Here is a 22,485-nt window from a genome sequence, read left to right as displayed (position 1 = left end):
ATGGAATTCAGAAAAATGGTACTGACGAACCTAGTGACAGGGCAGGAATAAAGACACAGATGTAGAGAACGGACTTCAGGACACAGGGCTGAAGGGGACACAGGGACGTAGTGAGAGAGTAGCACTGACATATATACACGACCAAATGTAAAAGAGCGAGTGGGAAGCTGCCGCATAGCACAGGGAGATCAGCTCGGTGCTTTATGTCCCCCACAGGCGTGGGATAGGGAGTCTGGGAGGGAGCCTCAAGACGGGGGGATATGGGGATATACGTATACATATAGGTGATTCACTTTGTTGTAAAGCAGAAACTAATACAGTGTTATAAAGCAATTATACTCTAATAAACATGTATTTTAAAATACCACAACGTTGTAAATCAACTACACTAGAAAATATTTCTTAAGTGAAAAAGATTTTTTGAATGTATGTTTCATCGTGTGTGTGTACCACAGGTTCAATATATATGAATTATGTCAAATTGATTACATTGTTTTTCAAAATAAAGAATTTTTGATATTCTATATCAGCTGCATAATATAAATGCAGAAAAACTATTTTTTTTCCTAAAGTTCAGAAATACCCATTTTGCTCATTCAGTATACTATAAACCACTAACTGTTAAAAAGGGATTCATGGGCCTCCCTGGTGGCGCAGTGGTTGAGAGTCCGCCTGCCGATGCAGGGGATATGGGTTCGTGCCCCGGTCTGGGAGGATCCCATATGCCGCGGAGCGGCTGGGCCCGTGAGCCATGGCCGCTGAGCCTGCGCGTCCGGAGCCTGTGCTCCGCAACGGGAGAGGCCACAACAGTGAGAGGCCCGCGTACAGCAAAAAAAAAAAAAAAAAGGGATTCATGACCTCTTTCTTCCAAAGAAATATTTCTGCACTCACACAAGTTTAATAGAATGTTCCACCATGAACTGGCTTCCCACCTTAGAGACACGAGATTTACATCCTGAAATCTCTTTCTTGCAAAAATGTCCAAATAGCATCCTAGCATTACAGAAAAGAAATGCTTTTTGCCAGATCTCAAATTACATACAACTTTATCACGACATCATGTATGTTTTTTTCCACACACACAGACTGCATTTTATTTTTACAAGAGAAAAATCAACTGACACCAAACATTGTAAATGGATGACCACAGCAAAAGCAACAATGATTGTAATTACCAAACATGAAACACACTCATACTATTGTCATAATATTGACATTCATTCCAGGAATCCTCCACAGCTCCTTTAATTTGCAGTGAAAGACACCATTTTTTTTTTTTTTTTTTTTTTTGCAGTACGCGGGCCTATCAGTGTTGTGGGCTCTCCCATTGTGGAGCATAGGCTCCGGACGTGCAGGCTCAGTGGCCATGGCTCACGGGCCCAGCCTCTCCGCAGCATGTGGGATCTTCCTGGACTGGGGCACGAACCCGTGTCCCCTGCATCGGCAGGCGGACTCTCAACCACTGCACCACCAGGGAAGCCTGACATCATATATATTTAAATTATCAGCACTCACCTGAGATCTTCAAAAATCAACAAAAACATAATTTTGTGCTCTCTTTCATTTATTCTGGTTCTAAGTGCTCATTTCTAAACGAAAGTATTTAAGTATGTTAACGTCATCTTATAACATCATATTTCAAATGACTACCGTCTCTCCAAAGATGCAATATGAGGAACTCATAATTAGGCTCTCCAAAGTTTTACTCTTTGAATCTGTATTACACTTCTGCTGAACTTCACACTGCTCATTATTCTCTGAGAATATTCTTTTTCTTGTATGCCCATCTCACATGCTCTTTCATTTCATGAAGTTTTTTCCTACAATTTTATGCCTAGTTTATTTCTGAGAAAATGCATTATTCCAGATTGATAATTATAGACACAAAGACTTCTATATAATTCCCTGAGAGTTTCAAAAACTCCTTCTTCTTTTTTTTTTAAATACCTAGATTCTGAAGCTCTCCACAAAGCATTACTAAAATTGCATTTACATAGTATCTACATATTAATCACACATTAATGCATTTACAATTGTATTATGCTTTATTGCTAATTTTGGAGCATAAACGTAGCTGTCTTATTTACCACCCTCTTGGAAATCACTTTAATATTTGCCCTTAGGACTTGAAAGAGAATGGATAAATAAAAACCTGAAGAATATGCAAATACAATTTATATATTTCTCATAAAATTAGGTGATTATCTAACCTTTATCCAGAAAAAAGAAGAGCCCACATACTCTGCAGTCATGATACTCGAGAATGTGTGGTCTTCCAGCAGGAAAACATGCAGTAATCCACGTGGCAGAGTTTACCTGTGACCAGCTGGGGTTAGTGTCCTATGCATTCCTTACATGCAACATATCAGGAGTGGCCAAACTGAATTTGTCAGTTGTGGCAATAAGTATAATGAAGATTTGTAGCAGGTCATGCTCATATATGCAGCACAGGTACAATCAACATTTTGCTCAATTCTGGTAGATCTAAATCTGTATCTGTTACCTTGTCTTTAACGAGGAAATGTCAGAACTGACTTACCAAAAAAAAGTGTTTTGTTTGTTTGTTTTAATTACAGTCACAGTGAGTAAGACATAGCTCAGAACAACTAATGTGACTTAGTGATTCTCTCATCAGGAAATGCAGTTTCTACTTCCCTGTTTATTCTCCACATCTTGTAGTAAGTTAAGTTTCAGTGAAAGATAAATCTACAGAGTGAAAAGAAAAGAAAACTTACATGTGTTGATAAGATCATTCTGACAGGTTTTACCACGTATGTCAGTGCTTCTGGTGATGGACACAAGCTAGAGCTCCCTACTCTGACATTTTCACTGATGTCATTCCCCTTGACCCTCAATTTGAAAGTGGATAAAAATGTTTTCTATGTTTTCTTCTTTAAGAAATTAAATAAAGAATGCTGTCTAGACATGATCCTCTAATGACTTTCAGTCAGTGGTCATCAAGAGAAGAAAAGCACAGAATCTCATCCCCACAGAAGGGTGACATTCAGTCAGGTAAGAAAATTCTCCCCAAAATCAGAGCTTCATCTTTAACATTCAATCAAAGGCTTTCACAGGTTCTTCATACTCTGCACTCAGCTTTACCATACGGGATTGGCTCTGAGAATCTCACACCAGATGACTGACAAACATGTCATAGTACACTGATCTGGGACCAGATCCTGCCTCTCTTAGTGATCTCCCGCAGGGACATTGCAATATTCTAGGATATTTCCTGGAGCCCTCTACTCTATACAGGTACACTTCCAAGTAGAAACAGAAGCTTTGATTCTCACTGGGACCCCTGCTCTGTCCAACCAACCTCTCTAGAAATATGATGTTCTAATCTCTCCTGATTAGAACATTGCACGGTCTCTCACTGTGCTAATTTAGTAAAGGTAAAAGAGAAACAAGAAAGAGCAAACTATGCAGGGAGCAATATATAAGATTCCTTTACTTCATGTATTTATCTGATATACACAAATATTGAGAAATATAGATTCATTTCATAATGGTCAAGAAAAGAGGAGGAGGAACCTCCATGCCAACAGTATATATAAATTGGAATCAATCCTGCATAAGTTCCAGCTAAAGCTTAGCTACGAGGTACTAACTCTTCTCATAAAGCAGCAATAGTTCTCCATCATTTGAAGCACACTGAGGACTCAGACAGCTGGATGCTGAGGGTGTAGTCTCCTCACTCGAATTCTGTACCTGCATCACAGAGCAATGAAATATTCCCAAAGAATTATTAAGGATGAGGTGGGGAGCCGAAATAAAAAAGATGAAACCACAGTCTGCCCTACCATCTGTACTGCTGGATGTTACCACCATCTTGGCCCAGTATGACCTTCCCACTTTTGTCTGGGCCTCCCTACTTCCCACCTCCATCCTCTCATTATATCTTACCTACACATGGAAACGACTCTAGTTTTTCCACTGATCTTCATCAACAAGCAATCCAAATAGCAACTGTGTATATAACTCCTTAGAAACCTCAGGTATGACTCAGTAATACATGACCTTCGAAGTTAAAAGTTTTCCTAATTCCCTTTATTATTATTTTTTCCAATTTCCATGTACTTACACTCTCAGGACCTCCACTGTTCTCAGGTTCGTCTTCCCTGCAAAATCTGTCAACTTAGACATAGACTTAAGTACCACCCTCTAATTATCTCCTAGGGAATCCAGTTTTTTAAAAAGCCTCAGCAAGCCTTATGGACTTTAGTAAAGACTCTTAAAGATAACCCAGGGGAGATAGCAGTACACCCACAGATATCTATTTAATACACCCTCAGAGGAATTTTGTTTCTTTTGTATAAAGTCTCTTCTGTCCAATGAAGACTCTCAGCTCTTCTTCTTCAACATATGCAGTGTCTCACCCTTCTGATTACTCTCTGCTGTATCCCAGGGCCACTCCCTTTCCTGATATTACATTCTTTCCCAATTTTGTTAGTAACATCAAATAACATAAAGTATAACATGTTAATTATTATAAAGTGCACCGTTCAGTGATATTAAATACATTCATATTATTGGACGATCAACATCGCCATTTATCTTTCTAATTCTTTTCTACGTTTTAAAACTGTAACTCTATATCCTTTAAACATAACTTTCCTTTTTGTTCCATAACCACCTGAAAAGCATCATTACCCTCCCAATTTCTATGGTTTTGACTACACTAAGTACCCCATATAATTGAAATAAGTAGTTGCATTGTTATGACTCACTAAAAGTCACAAAAATGGCATATTTGGTAGCTAAATTTCCTCAGGATTCATCCATGTTGTAGCATATTCCTAGATGTTTTCCTTCTTAACACTGAATAATATTGTATTATATGGGTATACCACACTTTGCTTATCCAGGAACTAGTGGATGAACATTTAGGTTGCTTTCATATTTTAGCTACTGTGATTATTACTGCTCTATACACTGCAGTACAAATATTACTTTAAGACCCCGATTTCAATTCCTTTGGGTATACCTCATAGTAAAAATTTCCTGGATCATGTAGTAATTCTATTTTTCAATATCTGAAAAATTGCCATACTCTTTTGCAAAGCAGCTGTATCATTCTACATTCCCACTGACAGAGCACAAAGCTTCCAACTCCCTCACATCCTCACCAATACTTGTTTTCTGCTTGTGTATGTGTCTGTGTGCTTGTGTGTGTATGCACGCACACAAATATATAAACATGCATTTAATGATATGGAGCATCTATTCAAGTGCTTAGTCATTTGTACATCTTTTTGAAGAACCATCTATTCAAGTCTTTTATCCATTTTTGAATCAGGGTGTTTGCTTCTTGTTGAGTTGTAGGAGTTCTCTGTATATTCTGAATAGAAATCTCTTGTCAGATAGATGGCTTTCAAATATTTTCTCCCATCTTGTGGGTTGCCATTTTATTCTGTTTACATTCCTTTGATACACATTTTTTAAAATATGTACTGCAAATTGTTTATTTTTTTGTTAGCTGTACCTTTGTTGTTCCTTCGTTTCATATTGAGGAAATCACTGCCAAATACAATGTCATGAAGCTCTTCTCCTGTGTCTTCTTCTAAGACTTTTTATTTTATTAGGTCTTATATTTAGTTTTTTGATATGTTTTCATTAATTTTTGCATATGATGTTAGGTAAGAGTCCATCTTCCTTCTTTTGCATGTTGACAACAAGACTTCTCAGCATCATTTGTTGAAAATACTGTCCTTTCTACTTTGAAAAGACTTGGCAACTTGTCAAAACCCATTTGGCCATATATCAGGGTTTATTTCTGGGTGTTCTATTCTATTCTATTGGTCTTGAATAAGGGAAAAAATAGTATAACCTATCCAGGTTGATAAAGAACATAAAGAAAGACCAGGACTGAGATTAGGAGGGCAATATAAAAAAGCAGGGAGTAAAAGACAGTGTGAGAGAAGATCTTGTACTTGCAAGTTCATGGAAATATGATCATGTTAAATCACTAAACGCCTGACTTTGAACAATACCGTAAATATGCTAGCAAGAAACGTAACACTTACCCATCTCTGGGAAATACAGTATGGGCAAAAAGATAAACTACACACAAATATATTAAAAAGGGAAGGGTTTTCATGGTGTGAGAATATTGTGGGATTTGAAATACAATTTACTTCTGTTCTACCATTGTCTCTAAAATTTATCAAAGTGTATATACAAGCAATTCCAATTCTGGTAATGTGCTTGACAGGTTTAATATGAACTTCAGCAGACCAGTAAATGTACATTGATAGTAGGACTGTTCCCTAATCCAAAAAACAAAACACAAAAACTGGAAAGACTTAGAGTTCACTTTGTCAACACACATACAGATGCAGCGATGGTTAACGGTCCAAAAAAAGAAGGTGAGCATGGGTGCAAGAGGTTAATCCCCAGTCTGGTGTGGGGTGCAGAGTTTGAGGGTAAAACCGGTGGAAAATGCTTTTGTTCTACCCTTGATTTTTTGAGGTATGGAAATTCACAGGTCACTACCTTCATTTCAAAATGAATGAATGCACTATTCAATTTTTTTTAAAACAGGAGAAGTAAACATGAGTGATAATAAATTTTAAACTGTCGCTAGTCAAATAAGATACTAAGAAAAATTAAATCATATGATTTAAGAATGAAGTGGAGAGATTGTCTAAGATGGTAGCATTCAAAGACCCAGAGTTTGATGCCTCTCATGGGCACACCAAAGTCACAACTGTTTACAGAACAGCAATTGATGAAAAAGGCCGAGACCTACCATAAAAGATGTTTTAGAGCTAAAGATATAAGTAAGGCACCTCGGCAAGACAGGAAGGAAGGGCAAAATCTCAACAGAGTCAAGACTCATCCCCCCAGGTGGGTGGCCCACAGATGGGAGAATAATTACAATTTCTGAGGTGCACTCAGGTGGCAAGGGGTATGAACCCAACATCAGGCTCCCAAGCCCAGGGACCCTGTGCTGGAAAGAAGGGTTCCTAGAAAGTTGGGCTTTGAAGACCAGTGGTGCTTATTTTCCAGAGAGCCTGAGGGTTGTGGGAAATAGAGATTCCACACTTAAAAGATGCTCACAGGGCTCCCCTGGTGGCTCAGTGGTTGAGAGTCCACCTGCTGATGCAGGGGACACGGGTTCGTGCCTCGTTTCGGGAGGATCCCACATGCCGCAGAGCGGCTGGGCCCGTGAGCCATGGCCGCTGAGCCTGTGCGTCTGGAGCCTGTGCTCCGCAATGGGAGAGGCCACAGCAGTGAGAGACCCATGTACTGCAAAAAAAAAAAAAAAAAAAAAAAATGCTCACAAAATCCCACATGACCCGAGAATCAGAACAGAAGCCGTCATTTGAACGGATCCTGGGTCACACCTGCCTCCTGATCTTGGCGAGTCTCCCAGAGAGTCCAGAGGCAACTACAGCACAGCCTCAGGGACACAGACACTGGCAGCAGCCACTTGGGGGAGCTCCTTCTACCTCGTGGCCACTGGTACCAGCAAGCATAATTTCAGAGTCCTCCCTCTATCTTTTTAGCCTCAGGGTCTAGCCCTATCCATTTCCACCAGACTATAGACACAAGTACTAGGATGCTGCAGGCCAAGCAACTGACTGAGCAGGGGCATAGCCCCATCCACCAGCAAACAGGCTGCTTTCAGACCCTCTCAATGCACAGCTGCCGCTGGACATGGGCCCAGCCACCAAAAGCCCCAGGACCAGCCTCCACACCTAAGTGGAGAGGCACCAGCCCCAGAGTCCTTGGCCCCTCTGACAAGTGAGCCTGCTCTGGCCTTGGAATCAGTCTCACCGTCGGCAGGTGATTGCTGCACAGGGACTGGATGGAGCTTGGACCTACCCAACAGCAAATCTGCTCTAGCAGTGGGATCAGCCTCATACACCAACAGGCACACACCAGCTCCAGGAATACCACAGCCCAGCAGCCTGTGTGACCAGAACACTCACTTGCAGGCCAGAAGCAGCCATGGACTCACTTGCATCTTGACCCTGCCCATCAGAATGACAGCACAAGATTAGGGATACCCCAGACCCTGCAGATAGCTGTGTCAGGAACAGTGATCCAACACCAACTCTGAGACTCCTGGGCCCTGCAGCCAGAACTCAGGACCTGTGTCTTCCTCCCAGTAGCCAGCATCACCCCAGTGACTGGGCACTAGCCCTGATATCACCTGGACTGCAATTCTACCCATAAGTGAACCAGCACTAGATTTGGTGTCCCACAGAGTCGTGCAGCCAACTGCCTTATGATTTAGCCTCACCAAGCAGCACAGACAGCCTCCATACAAGGCAGAGTCTGTCAAACAAGCCGTCTGGGGGCAGCCAAGCCTACCAGACCACCCACAGTAGTCAGCCCACCACAACAGAAGAGCCCAAGTAGCCCACATAGGGGGTACACCTAGAACATATAGTTCTAGTGACCAGGGGACAGTGGGCTTCTGGGACACATAGGACCCCTCCTACAAAAGGCCACTTCTAGAAGGTCAGGAAATGTAACGAACCTACTACATACACAGCAATAAAAACAGCAAGTTAAGAAAAATGAGGTGACACTGAAACACGATCCAAATGAAGGAACAAGATAAGAGCTCAGGAGAGGATCTACGTGAAGGGGAGGTAGCCAACCTCCTCAACAAGTAGTTCAAGGTAATGACTACAAAGATGATCAAAGAACTCAGAAGAGGATCTACGTGAAGTGGAGGTAGCCAATCTCCTCAACAAGTAGTTCAAGGTAATGACTACAGAGATGACCAAAGAACTCAGAAGAGGATCTACGTGAAGTGGAGGTAGCCAACCTCCTCAACAAGTAGTTCAAGGTAATGACTACAGAGATGACCAAAGAACTCAGAAGAGGATCTACGTGAAGGGGAGGTAGCCAACCTCCTCAACAAGTAGTTCAAGGTAATGACTACAGAGATGATCAAAGAACTCAGAAGAGGATCTACGTGAAGTGGAGGTAGCCAACCTCCTCAAAAAGTAGTTCAAGGTAATGACTACAAAGATGATCAAAGAACTCAGAAGAGGATCTACGTGAAGGGGAGGTAGCCAACCTCCTCAAAAAGTAGTTCAAGGTAATGACTACAAAGATGACCAAAGAACTCAGAAGAGGATCTACGTGAAGGGGAGGCAGCCAATCTCCTCAAAAAGTAGTTCAAGGTAATGACTACAAAGATGACCAAAGAACTCAGAAGAGGATCTACGTGAAGTGGAGGTAGCCAACCTCCTCAAAAAGTAGTTCAAGGTAATGACTAGAAAGATGATCAAAGAACTCAGGAGAAGATCTACGTGAAGTGGAGGTAGCCAACCTCCTCAAAAAGTAGTTCAAGGTAATGACTACAAAGATGACCAAAGAACTCAGAAGAGGATCTACGTGAAGTGGAGGTAGCCAACCTCCTCAAAAAGTAGTTCAAGGTAATGACTACAGAGATGACCAAAGAACTCAGAAGAGGATCTACGTGAAGTGGAGGTAGCCAATCTCCTCAAAAAGTAGTTCAAGGTAATGACTACAGAGATGATCAAAGAACTCAGAAGAGGATCTACGTGAAGTGGAGGTAGCCAATCTCCTCAAAAAGTAGTTCAAGGTAATGACTACAAAGATGACCAAAGAACTCAGGAGAAGATCTAAGTGAAGTGGAGGTAGCCAATCTCGTCAAAAAGTAGTTCAAGGTAATGACTACAAAGATGACCAAAGAACTCAGAAGAGGATCTACGTGAAGTGGAGGTAGCCAATCTCCTCAAAAAGTAGTTCAAGGTAATGACTACAAAGATGACCAAAGAACTCAGGAGAAGATCTAAGTGAAGTGGAGGTAGCCAACCTCCTCAAAAAGTAGTTTAAGGTAATGACTACAAAGATGATCAAAGAACTCAGGAGAGGATCTACGTGAAGTGGAGGTAGCCAATCTCCTCAACAGAGAGTTCAAGGTAATGACTATAGAGATGATCAAAGAACTCAGAAGAGGATCTACGTGAAGTGGAGGTAGCCAATCTCCTCAACAGAGAGTTCAAGGTAATGACTACAAAGATGACCAAAGAACTCAGAAGAGGATCTACGTGAAGTGGAGGTAGCCAATCTCCTCAAAAAGTAGTTCAAGGTAATGACTACAAAGATGACCAAAGAACTCAGGAGAAGATCTACGTGAAGTGGAGGTAGCCAATCTCCTCAAAAAGTAGTTCGAGGTAATGACTACAGAGATGACCAAAGAACTCAGAAGAGGATCTACGTGAAGTGGAGGTAGCCAACCTCCTCAAAAAGTAGTTCAAGGTAATGACTATAAAGATGACCAAAGAACTCAGAAGAGGATCTACGTGAAGTGGAGGTAGCCAACCTCCTCAAAAAGTAGTTCAAGGTAATGACTACAAAGATGACCAAAGAACTCAGGAGAAGAGTGGACGACCAGAGCAAGAAGGTAGAATTTTTTTAAAAAGAGTTAGAGCACTAAAGAACAACAAAACAGAGATGAGGAATACAATAACTGAAATGAAAAATACACTAAAAGGAAACTACTGTAGACTAAATGACACAGAGGAATGAATCAGAAAACTGAAGGACAGAGTACTGGCAATCACTGAAGATGAACTGTAAAACAATAGATTAAAATGAAATGAAGAAAGTTGAACAGACATGTGAAACATCAAGTGTACTAATATTTGCATTATACTGGTCCCAGAAGCAAAAGGGAAAGAGAAAGCAGTGTAGAGCATACCTGAAGACATAAGAGCTGAAAACTTCCATAACCTGGGAAAGAAAACAGACATCCAAGTCCAGTAAACACAGTAAGGCCAAAACAGGATCAACCCAAACAGGACCACACCAAGACTCATTGTAATTAAAATGGCAAAAAAATAAAGATAAAAAGACACTATTAAAAGGAGCAAAGGAAAAGCAACAAGTTACAAACGTGCGAACTTGCATTAAGTTATCAGCTGACTTTTCAGGATAACCTCTGCATGCCAGAAGGGAGTGAGTGGCATGGTACATTTAAAGTCATGAAAGGGAAAAGCTTATAACCAAAAATACTCTACCCAGCAAGGCTCTCCTTCAGATTTGATGGTGAGATCTAAAGTTTTACAGAGAAGCAAAACTAAAAGAGCACAGTATCGCCAAACCAGCTTTATGAGAAATCTTAAAGGGGCTTTTCTTAGTGAAAAAGAAAAGGCCATGACTGAAACATAAAAATTAGAAAAGGAAACTTACTAACGGAAAAACCTCATTGGATAAGGCAAATATTCAACAAAGGCAGTAAATCAACCATGTACACAGCTAATAGGAAGGATGAAAGAAAACAGTAATAAAATCATCTATATTCACAATAAGAAGTTAAGGGACACACAAAACAAGTAGATGTAAAATATAAGGTCAAATTCAGTAACTGTGGGGGAGCAGGGTAACAATGCAGGGTTGTTAGTGTCCATGTAAAATTAAGAGCTCAGCAACTTAAATAATCACACTCACACATACACACACACACACACACACACACCTGAAAGAAATCCAAACATAATATTAAAGATAGTCCTCACGTCACAGATGAATAAAAGGGGAAGAAAGGAACAGTGAAGAAATTAAAGAGGGATTCTAAAAATACCCAAGAGAAATGAAAATGAACACACAGTGATCCAAAATCTATGGGACACAGCCAACGCAGTTCACAGGGGGAAGTTATAGTGATACAAGCTTATTCTTAGGAAACAAGAAAAATATCAAATAAACAACCTAACATTACACCTGAAGGAATTAGAAAAAGAAGACAAAAACAAAACTCAAAGCTGTCAGAAAGAAAAAAATTAAGAAAACAATACCATATGCAATCACACTAAAAATAATAAGATACCTAAGAACAAACACACCTAAGCAGGTAAAAGACATGTACTCAGAAATGTATCAGCCATTGGTGAAAGAAGTTGAAGGCAACAGAAAAAGATGAGAAAATATAGCAGGTGCATGGACTGGAAGAATTAATACTGTTAAAATAACCATACTGCCAAAGACAATCTACAGATTTAATGCAATCCCTATCAGAATACCAAAGCATTTTCATAGAACTTGAAAAAGTAATTTTAAAATTTGTATAGAAACACAAAGACCCCAAATAGCCAAACAATCTTGAGAAAGAACAGAGCTGGAGGCATCAGGCACCTTTACTTCAGATTATACTGCAAAGCGACAGTAATCAAAGAGCATCGGACCGGAGCAAAAACAGACACAAAGATCACTGGAATAGAATAGAGATCCCAGAAATAAGCCCACACGCGTATATTTAATTGATTTATGACAAAGCAGGCAATATGGAGAAAGAACTGTCTCTTCAATAAGTGGTACTAGGAAAACTGGTCAGCTACATGGAAAAGAATAAAATTAGAGTATTTTAGCACACCGTATATAAAATTAATGCAAAACTGAATAAAGACCTAAATGTAGGACCACAAAACCCCGAGAGGAAAATACAGAACATTCTTCAACATAAATGATAGCAACAGTTTTGCGTTCAGTCTACTAAGGCAAATGAAACAAAAGCAAAAATAAACAAATGGGACTTCACTAAACTTAAAAGATTTTGCACAGCAAAGGAAACCAAAGACAAAATGAAAAGACAACCTGCTGAAGGAGAGACAATATTTGCACATGATAAGAGGTTAACACCAAAAAGATGACCAAGCAAGGGTTCATATCTAACCTACAGAAACAGCACATGCAACTCAATATCAGAACAACACCCAAAATATTTTTTTAAAAAATGAGAAGACCTAAATAGACATTTTTCCAAGGAAAAAATACAGATAGACAGCCAGAATGCACAAAGATGCTAAACATAGCTAATCGGCAATAAAATGCAAATCAAAACTATGAGATATATCACCTCAGTCTTGTCAGAATGGCTGTCATCAAAAAGGTCACAAATAACAAAGGTTAGTGAGGATGTGGAGAAAGGGAAACTCTTGTAAACTCTTGATGTGAATGTGAAGTAGTGCAGCTACTGTGGAAAGAAGAATGGAGGTTCCACAAAAAACTAAAAATAGAACTACCATAATATCCAGCAATTTCCCTCTTGAGTATATCAGAAGAAAACAAAAACACTATTTAAAAAAAAATAATAACTGCACACCAATGTTCATAACAGCGTTATTTGCCATAGCCAAGATATAGAGTCAAACTAAGTGTTCATCAATAGGTTAGGGGATAAAAAATGATATTTATGATGACTTCAGCAAAAAATGAAATTTTGCTATTTGCAAGAACATGGATGGACTTGGAGGGTATTATGCTTAGTAAAATAAGCCGCAGAGAAAACAAGCCTGGTAGGTTATCACTTACACGTGGCATCTAAAACATTGAATACAACAACAACAACAATGAAACAGACTCACAGATTAAAGAACAGACTAGTGGTTACCAGCAGGGAGAGACAGGGTGGAGGAGCAAAATAGTGGTAGGAGATTCTGAGGAAGAATCCACTATGTATAAAATCAATAATCTACAGTGACGTTCTGTATAGCATGGGGAATAGAGCCACTCTTTTATAATAAGTATAAATGGAGAAGAACCTAAACATTTATGAGTCACCATGTTGTACCTCTGAAACTAATATAATAATGTAAATTAACTATAGATCAATAAAATATAAAGTAAGAAACAATAAAGGAGAGACAGATTATTAGATAGAAATCAATTAAATAAACACAAGTTTTGGAAATCAAGGAATTAAAAAACAACATGTAAGACAACATTGGCCTTTAAAGTGTACGATCTATTCATTTAAAAGAAATCATTTAAGTGGTGAAAAATGGTACCCATTCTCACAATTTTGTATATCTAGGATAAATTATTATCTACAAAAATATGTTACAAATATTCACTCAAAAAGAAAGAGAAAATTTGGATTAACCCATTTTAGTATACAAATTTAATATCAAAGTCTCTATGTAACATTGATGTGAATAAGTTCTGTTAGCCACTTCTAGTTTCTTTGTGATGTAAAATCTTTTAAAGCATAAAAATCAGCCTTTCTACATCATTCCATTAGACATACCTAGAAGTTAAAAGAAATGAGAAGACAGAAAAATCAACCAGGAAGGTGAATTTACTGAGAAACAGCCATTCGTTCTCCCTCCTCCTTTGCTTTTCCTCCTTTTCCAGGTCTCTTTCGGTTCCAATCAAGAGAAGTCTTGAGAATTCTGAGAATATTTCTTTGAGGGCTTCAAACCACCATACCTATGTCCTCTGCCACAACTACACACACGGGAACAAAAATAAACCTCTGCTATCTACTCATGTAGGAGAGATTCATGCAAAATAAACTCCTACATGGAGACCAACAGGTGAGTTTTCTACCTGTTCTTTATAATGTCCTTCCATTATAGTAAATCCCACACATTATGAGGCAGAAGGGGTTATGTGAGCTCTTCCTTGAAGTCAAAAACCTTGCATTCATTTCAAGTACCTGGTGATCATAGGGTACAGCCAGGGAAGGTGCCATCACCCTCGGGGCGGGGGGTGGCGGTGAATGGGCTTCCGCAACCATGCACCTCCTGATGAACAGATTCTGAAGAAACAAAGGGCGGTCACACCGCAGCCAGCCTGTCAGACTGTCGGGCCACTGGGCAACCCCACCAGTCTGGAAGTGCCCCATAAGTTGCTCAAAGCAAAACTCTACACCCCCACCGTGAAGCCAGGCAATTTGGGCCAGAGAGTCAGAGGAGACCGGTAATCAACTCCTCCTCTCTGCTCACCTCCTTGGGGTTACAGCAACCACATCTCCAAACCCAACTCTGATCCTGGAGTGCCAAGGTGGGAGCACAGGTGGGCTCTGCCGGTGCTTCAGCGCCTTCTGGGAAGCCCCCTAGTTTGAATATGATTTGAGTTTGATCCTGAGAAACCATCAGAACTTCCCACCAGAGATAAATGAGGAGATTCTGGCCTTTATTAGTGCGCACAGTGAGCCCGGTTGTCTTGGCTGTACTTGCCAACCCTCCTATTTTACGCACCTATGTTTATCCACCTTCCTCCCTGTGAGTACCTTTGATTAACCCTGAGCTCAGACTCCTGACCTATTACAGTGACTTTTTCAGTCTTTCTTTAAAAATGTACAGGTAGGGTTTCTCTGGTGGCGCAGTGGTTGAGAGTCCGCCTGCAATGCAGGGGACACAGGTTCATGCCCCAGTACGGGAGGATCCCACATGCCGTGGAGCGGCTAGGCCCATGAGCCATGGCCGCTGAGCCTGTGCGTCCAGAGCCTGTGCTCCACGACGGGAGAAACCACAACAGTGAGCGGCCCGCGTACCGCAAAAAAAAAAAAAAAAAAAAAAAGGACAGGTAATAAAATGAATTTAACCTAGAAGCAGCAGCTCAGTAAGGGAAATAAAATCATCAGAAGTTATCTAATCACAGCCACAGCCATCCAGGGCCCTGTCTTATCTGCTGGGGCATAAGAATGGGACCTTCCTAAACTTGAAGGGCATCCAATCAGATAAGTTGATTACGCTCACCTCTGGCTCTTGGAGGGACTGCTAGGCAGTCTACCCAGTGTATACTGACTGCAAAACACGGTCATGGTTTTGAAACACCTATGCTCCAGGAAAGATTTTTGCGGTGCATGGGGAAGGTTTCTTTTTGACATCAAGCAAAAAATAAGTCACCAAGCCCTTTGAGCACAGGGCTTCTTAAGAGGGAAGTAGAAGGAAGGAATGGGCAGAAAACATGATCTCCTCAGAAGTGCAGGGCGTTTTTCCAAAAGAGTAGGATTTAGTCTCAGTTTAAGGAGAACACCTTTAAATAGCTGGGACAGCTCCAAACTGCAGTTTAGGGAACGAGTGCTCCAAAAGAACAGTGCTTTACAAGTCCTGGCCAGGCAGCAAGAGGATGAAGAGTTGGTTTTGCATAGTTTTGAACGCAGGAGTAAAGAAACCGAGGCATCCCTGACTAAAAGGGCCTGAGATCCTATGGCATCAGTGGGTCAGTCAGTTGCAGGGGGCAGGGGGTGTGGGGGGCGATATTTCTATCTCAACGTCTCCCAGGGCAGCCACCCCTCCCAACCCCACCCCCCTACTCCCTTCACCCTTCCTCCCTCCACTGTTGGGTCCCCAGGGACAGCACTTCTTGAGCTGGAGCGCTCAAGCACCATCTCTGCAGTCTGGATTCTTCCTGGAGCCTGGCAAGTTCTGGGACAGGAAGCCAGGTCTGCAAGGCCGCTGGGGTGCAGTCAGCCCTGGAGGTCGGGAGGGGAAATGGAGCCCTGAAGCCCACCCATGTCCTTGAACCCGAGGGAGGAACACATCCTTCTAACAGTACTTCTCAGGGGTCAGCATGCTCCCCACCCGACGGTGATCCATACTCACTTGAGGCAACAAGGACTGCCTCTAACTGGCCCCCTCGATTGCGCCTTAAGGGTCCTCGCACATGTGTGAGAGCGCAGGCCCTGGATCTCTTTAGTCAGCCTAGGCCAGTGCTGCCGGGGTCCCTCCAGTCCCATCCCCCAGCCCCTCCCTCTGGGACTGTATCTAATAGAAGAAAGAGCACAGAGGAATTGGCTAAATCAAGGGACCTGGGAGCCTGGGTATGAGTTTGAAGACCGAGAACCTAAGGCACAATTACATATTATCGGAGACTCTTGTGGGGTGTGTGGGGTGAGGTTAGGAGGCTGAGAGGCTGAGTCGACCTGGTGAGTCCAGCCCCAGGACACCACACAGCCCCGTCCCCCCTTCCCTGCCATCAGACAAGGGGTGCCGCAACTCCAGCCGGGACTCTGCACTTCCCCCTCCCTGATTCTCCTCCAGAAGAGCAGGTGGTCCCGCTCTGAGGGCAGCGGCAAGACAACGGACCAAGTCCCCCCGCACTAAGGCGCTACTGGAAGCTCTTCCTGCACAGCAGTGCTGGCTTGGAGCAAACCCGAGCAGCGCCAAAGTTGGTCTCGTCCTGCAGCGGAGGGACACAGGGTTTAAGCCAGCTGCCCTGGCTTTAAAGCAATCAGCCCCCGCTTTAGGTCAGGTGACCCGACTTTACATCACTGTGTGCCCCTCAAGCCTGCAACTTCAAAAGTTGGGAACTTCACTTTGATCCCAGCACCTCACATAGCTGAATGCACACTAGTCACCCCCAAGCCTGGCTTAGAGGCAGGATATAAGGTAAGGGGATGGGCGTGCACTCATGGTGATGAGGGTGTACTTCATGTACCAGAAGGGTCTAGGCACTCTGGGGTACAGCTAGGAGTGCACGATACAGCAGCTCCCTGGCAAAGCTGGTGAGGCCCAGGGAGAGCAGACACACCCATGCGTGCAGAGGTTCCAGGACGGGAGCTGGAGCACAGCCAGCCAGGTGGGTGTGAAAGTGGAGGATCTGAGCCTTTTGTGAAAGGCAGACACAGAGGATGGATGAGAAACAAAGACCAGATGAAATATGGATTTGAAAAACACACCCTGCTCTTGAAATTGGGGTGGGGGGGCACCCCAGACTTGAGACTTCTTACTCCCCAGTACCTAGTGCTTTGGCCTTTGCCCAATTACTTATAAAATTTACTGATAATATCTAACCCATAGAATACTGCATTTGTAGTGGTATTGCATGTTAATGTTTCTATAGTGGAAAAATCTTTTCTACAAGAAACATGTACACTATCTGAAATCAACTAAAACCCCTCTTTATAAAGTACTATATTGGACTTCCCTGGTGGCGCAGTGGTTAAGAATATGCCTGCCAACGCAGGGGACATGGGTTCGAGCCCTGGTCAGGGAAGATCTCACATGCTGCGGAGCAGTTATGCCCATGCGCCACAACTAGTGAACCTGCAGGCCACAACTACTGAAGCCCGTGGGCCTAGAGCCGGTGTTCCACAACAAGCGCAGCAAGAGAAGCCACTGCAATGAGAAGCCCGCGCACCACAACAAAGAGTAGCCCCCGCTCGCCGCAACTGGAGAAAGCCCGCGCACAGCAACGAAGACCCAACACAGCCAAAAATTAATTAATTAATTAATTAATTTTAAAAAGTACTATATCCTTCTATACATCTTCTCTGGGAAGCACAGAGATGGCGTGGGAGAGTGAGAAAGACCAATATTTAGTGCACATCTCTCATGCAGGTGCTCTGCTGGCTCAGATACATTTATCCCCACTTTACAAAGGAGGAAATAAGCTCAGAGAGGTTTAGTAATGTTCCCAAAGCCAAACAGCTATTGAGTGGCAGAACCAAGATCTGAACCAAGTCTGTTACCTCCAAAGCCTAAGTCCTCATCACAACAAAACTCAATTAATATTTACATTTATCGAATTACATTGCAGCCTGGGGAGTTCTTGGCACAATCCTGAATAAGAGTGAGAAAGAAAGAAATAGCATTGTTCCTACAGTCAACCAAAATTTTTGGAGCAGCGGCTAGATGCCTGGTCCTTTTTGGGGTTCAGCAGTGATCACGACAGGAAAAGTCGTGCTTTCATGAACCATGTAGTGGGGAGGAGAGACGGGTGCAACTTGGGTGAGGGATTTCACCTTGCTGGGCCTCTGTTTTCTCATCTGGAAAATGGGATGGGTGTTCCTCATTTTCTGGGATTGTCCGGCTGGACATTCTCTGATTCCATAAGAAGCATTTGTTTTCCTGTTTCTTTAAAATTCATTCAAGCCATGAGCCGTGATGCATGTTGTTAGCTGCTCCCCAAATCACTCTTCCCCACCCTTTTCCTGTGATCAGGTCTTTCCCGAAACATGACTCACAATCAGTCAAGTCACAGAACCTAAGGGGCACCCAGCAGAAAAATTCCAACCCTTGCTTCTCAGGAGCTCTGTGGTCTACCTGCCAGGTAAACTTAACTCACCTGGGACAAGGTGGCCATCCCTGGTTTCACATCAACATGATCTCAGGCACAAACCTCCTTTTTTTCCATTTGGTCTTTAAGTTACTTGTTGAAACAACTGTACAAATATGACAAAGGTATAAATCAGGCATCTTCTGCCCTCAGCGCCTACTAATACATGATGTTCTGCCACTTTAAGGATAAAGATAGAACATTTCAACATTCTGCTGCCCTCATCATTTGTCATTTTTGTTGATATTTCTATTGAATACATCTTTCAATATTTTAACAATGGAACATTTATTTAGGTTGCTCCAGACCCAGCCTTTAGTGGTAAGGGATTTGTTGTCATATTTCTATTATGTTTCCTTTAAAAACCATTATCCTATTTAAATGGATTAAGTCAATTCTATAGGCATGTATCTTATGATATTCATGAAATGAATCCATAGAGGGCAGTAGTACAATTGATCGCACTTGAGAACCTCTAGTAGCACAGTTAAGTGTACATATTATCTACATGTAAACCAAAGTACATGCCGAGTGAGATTCTCCTACCCTTTTCACTCTGTGCCCCTCAAGCCTGTGAGAAATGGAATATTTCTTGCCATCTCAGTAAACAAAGGATATCACAGTCATCAGCCCTTGCAGCCCTCCAGTGTGAGCCGCGAGCCCTGAGGATCTCAGGATATGCAAATACAGAATGCAGGCCCCAGAGCGCTGAGGTGCATATGAAAGGAAGGAATTCAGGGAGCCCAGCCTCTGGCATCTCCTCAAACAAAGAAAAGCGCTGCATTCCTCACGTTGGGAAAGCCGGTTTTCCTTAGTTAACAATCACCTGCTGATGGTCCCCATTACCTGCGCCAGAGCCCTGCCCTGTCCCCTCCCCCCGGTCCTTTAGCTCAGGGAGGAAGGAGGGCAGAGGGACTCCGCTGAATAAGGGGCCTGCGAGCCTCGGGAGGAGTTTTTAGCCGCCTTCCCCGCAGTCGCGGGGAGGCGCGCTGACGCTGCAGCCGGGCCCTGCGCCTCCCTTGCCCCGTTTCCCCTCAGGACACTCAGGCCGACCCCCTCCCCACGCCCCCCAGGCCCCGCGAGCCAGGCCGAGGGCAGGGGCGAGAGGAGGGACCGAAGTTCCCGGGACCAGACGCTGGGGGCCGCCCTTTCTGCACAGCAGCGGCGGGTGGCAGCGAACCCCTGCCCCTCAGAAGCTGGTCTTGCCCTGCCGCCAGGGCACCGTACCAGGCGGAGGGTCGGCGCCCACTTACCCGGCCCGCCGTCCGCACGACTGTCGCGGCTTCGGCCTCCGGGGCCCCTCCAGAGCCGGCAGCGTCAGTGAGGCCGCCCTCGCCGCGGGCTCCGGGGCAGTTCCGTGAAGGCGGAGGGAAGAGACCCCGAGCCGGGAGCTCCAGCTCTGCGGAAACGCGGGCTCCGTTCTGGGCGCAGTGGGTGGGACCGCTCTGCCCCGAGGCCTTCTGGGAGGGACGGAGGCGCCGGGGGAGGGAGCCGCCAGGAGCGCAGGGCCCCGTCGGAGGTCCTGGAGGGGCGGCCCGGCCTGAGGGCCCCGCCCACTGTGACCGCAGCCCAGGCATTTTTCCTGGAGTCCTACACTACAAAGTTAGAAAGATACACGGTCTATAGTAAATATTCACAAATGATTGTTGCTGCTGTGCTTACTATCCTATTAAAGGTGTAAAATCCATAAAACACTTTAAGCTCAAAATTAAATATGAATTTTTACCTTTCTAATTATGTCTCTGCTATTCACAATTGTCGATAATGAATCAGACTGTGGCATCACTAGTTAAAAGTGAGCTTGTTAAAAAAATAGAACTCAGGCCCACCGGACCTACTGAATCACAATCTGAACTTTTACAATCTCCCCAGTGTACTTGTGTACCCATGAATAGTTGAAAGGTACATTTCTACCTCGACACGTCTTTTCTGTCTGAGAAATACACACATTTTATCCAATTTGATATAAATAAAACACTCAAAAATGCATATGCCTGTGTTGAAACCATCATTTTATCATTTCTTTTCCAGATAAGTATAGTCTCTATACTGGTTTTGTGGATCACATGCCACACTCTTTTCTTGTAGTTAGAAATAAGATAGAGAAACTTACTTTGTAAAAAAAAAAAAAAATATATATATATATATATATATATATATATATATATATACATTAGTGGGTAATTGAAGACACTCTTCTAAATTAAAACCAGTTCTCTAAACTTGCTCTTTTCTTCTTGGGTCACATTATGAACTCTTCCCGTGGCCACACGGTATGTGTACTTTTAATTTCAGGGACTGCTGACATTCCAGGATATGGCCATAGTTTTCTCTCAAGAGGACAGGCAATGCCTGGACCAAGATCAGTGGGAACTGTCCAGGTATGTGATGTTAGACAAGTATAGGAACCTGCTCTCCTCGGGTGAGGATACCTTCCTTCCAGAATTCCTTATCCAACCACAGGGTTTAGAGTCCTTCATTTGTACAATGTCTCCTGGAATCTTCTGCTTCCTACAATAGGGTTCCAGATTGCAACGTTTCAGGAAAGATTGGGAGTTTGTGGGTATAATTTATCTTATTCTTTTAACATTGCAGCCTCCCTCAGCCGCATAGCACAGGGAGACCAGCTCAGTGCTTTGTGACCACCTAGAGGGGTGGGATAGGGAGGGTGGGAGGGAGGGAGATGCAAGAGGGAAGAAATATGGGAACATATGCTTATGTATAACTGACTCACTTTGTTATAAAGCAGAAAATAACACATCATTGTAAAGGAATTATACTCCAATAAAGATGTTAAAAATAACAAAAATAATAAAATAAAATTGCAGCCTCCCTTTTAATATACTTTGTAACTGCTTGGGCTGTGTCTATATGAACTGTGTACTATATGCTTCTGTCACAGTCCTTACAATATTTTATTGTCTTATTTTCTGTAACAATTCTCCATGGATTCTTTGGGCTTAAGGTATACTAAAAGGGAGACTGCGATTCTGGGACTTCCCTGGTGATGAAGTGGTTAAGAATTCGCCTGCCAATGCAGGGGACACGGGTTCGATCCCTGGTCTGGGAAGATCCCAGTTGCCACAGAGCAACTAAGCCAGTGGGCTACAACTTCTGAGCCTGTGTGCCACAACTACTGAAGCTGGTGCGCCTTGGGCCCGTGTGTCATTTATTTTTTGGAGAATCAACCACCTCTGAGTGATCAAAATTTAGACCAACTAGTCAAAATGCTTTATCACCTGTTCTAAAACACTGATCAACAGAACAAGTTTTACTAGGGATAACAGTGTAATTGTATTCTGGAGTTCATAGCGGCAATATGGTTTATGACCTTGATGCTGGATCACGACATTTCAATGGTATAACTGCTTTTAATTGTTCAACGATTAAAGTCTCACGTGGTCTGAGTTCAGACTGGAGTCATCCTGGTTGCTTTCTGTCTATTGCAGATTTCTGCCAGTAGGAAAGGACAAGAGCATTACGGCTTACTTTACAAAATGTCTGGAAACTAAATGATGATATACTCTACATTCAATTAATTTATACATACCCTACTGTAGAACCATGTGTGTTAAGGTGGCAGAGCCCGGTAATTATGTAAAACTGAAACCTTTATCTGCACTGGTTCAAGTCCTCTTCCTAAGAATATGTTTATAATCAACATTCTTTCACAAATGACCCAATTTAATTCACCATAGCATTCCTCAT

General features: G+C 42.7%; 1 long non-coding RNA gene across 8 annotated transcripts in view; it reads right to left on the bottom strand.

Annotated features, from left to right (window-relative positions):
* LOC132501167 (uncharacterized) overlaps positions 1–20,221 on the bottom strand; it is a 60,373-nt gene extending 40,152 nt beyond the window's left edge. For 7 of the 8 annotated variants that reach the window (XR_009534172.1, XR_009534176.1, XR_009534180.1 and 4 more), the window contains exon 1: positions 20,031–20,221. This is a non-coding gene — a long non-coding RNA (uncharacterized LOC132501167). Of the gene's footprint in view, positions 1–18,786; positions 18,884–20,030 lie in introns of all 8 variants that reach the window. The other variant, XR_009534173.1, reaches the window with a different exon arrangement.
* Positions 20,222–22,485: the final 2,264 nt, after the last annotated feature.

This window comes from Mesoplodon densirostris, chromosome 14, assembly GCF_025265405.1.
Source record: "Mesoplodon densirostris isolate mMesDen1 chromosome 14, mMesDen1 primary haplotype, whole genome shotgun sequence".
In the NCBI taxonomy this organism is placed as follows: Eukaryota; Metazoa; Chordata; class Mammalia; order Artiodactyla; family Ziphiidae; genus Mesoplodon; species Mesoplodon densirostris.
This window is presented reverse-complemented; position numbering and strand designations above follow the sequence as displayed.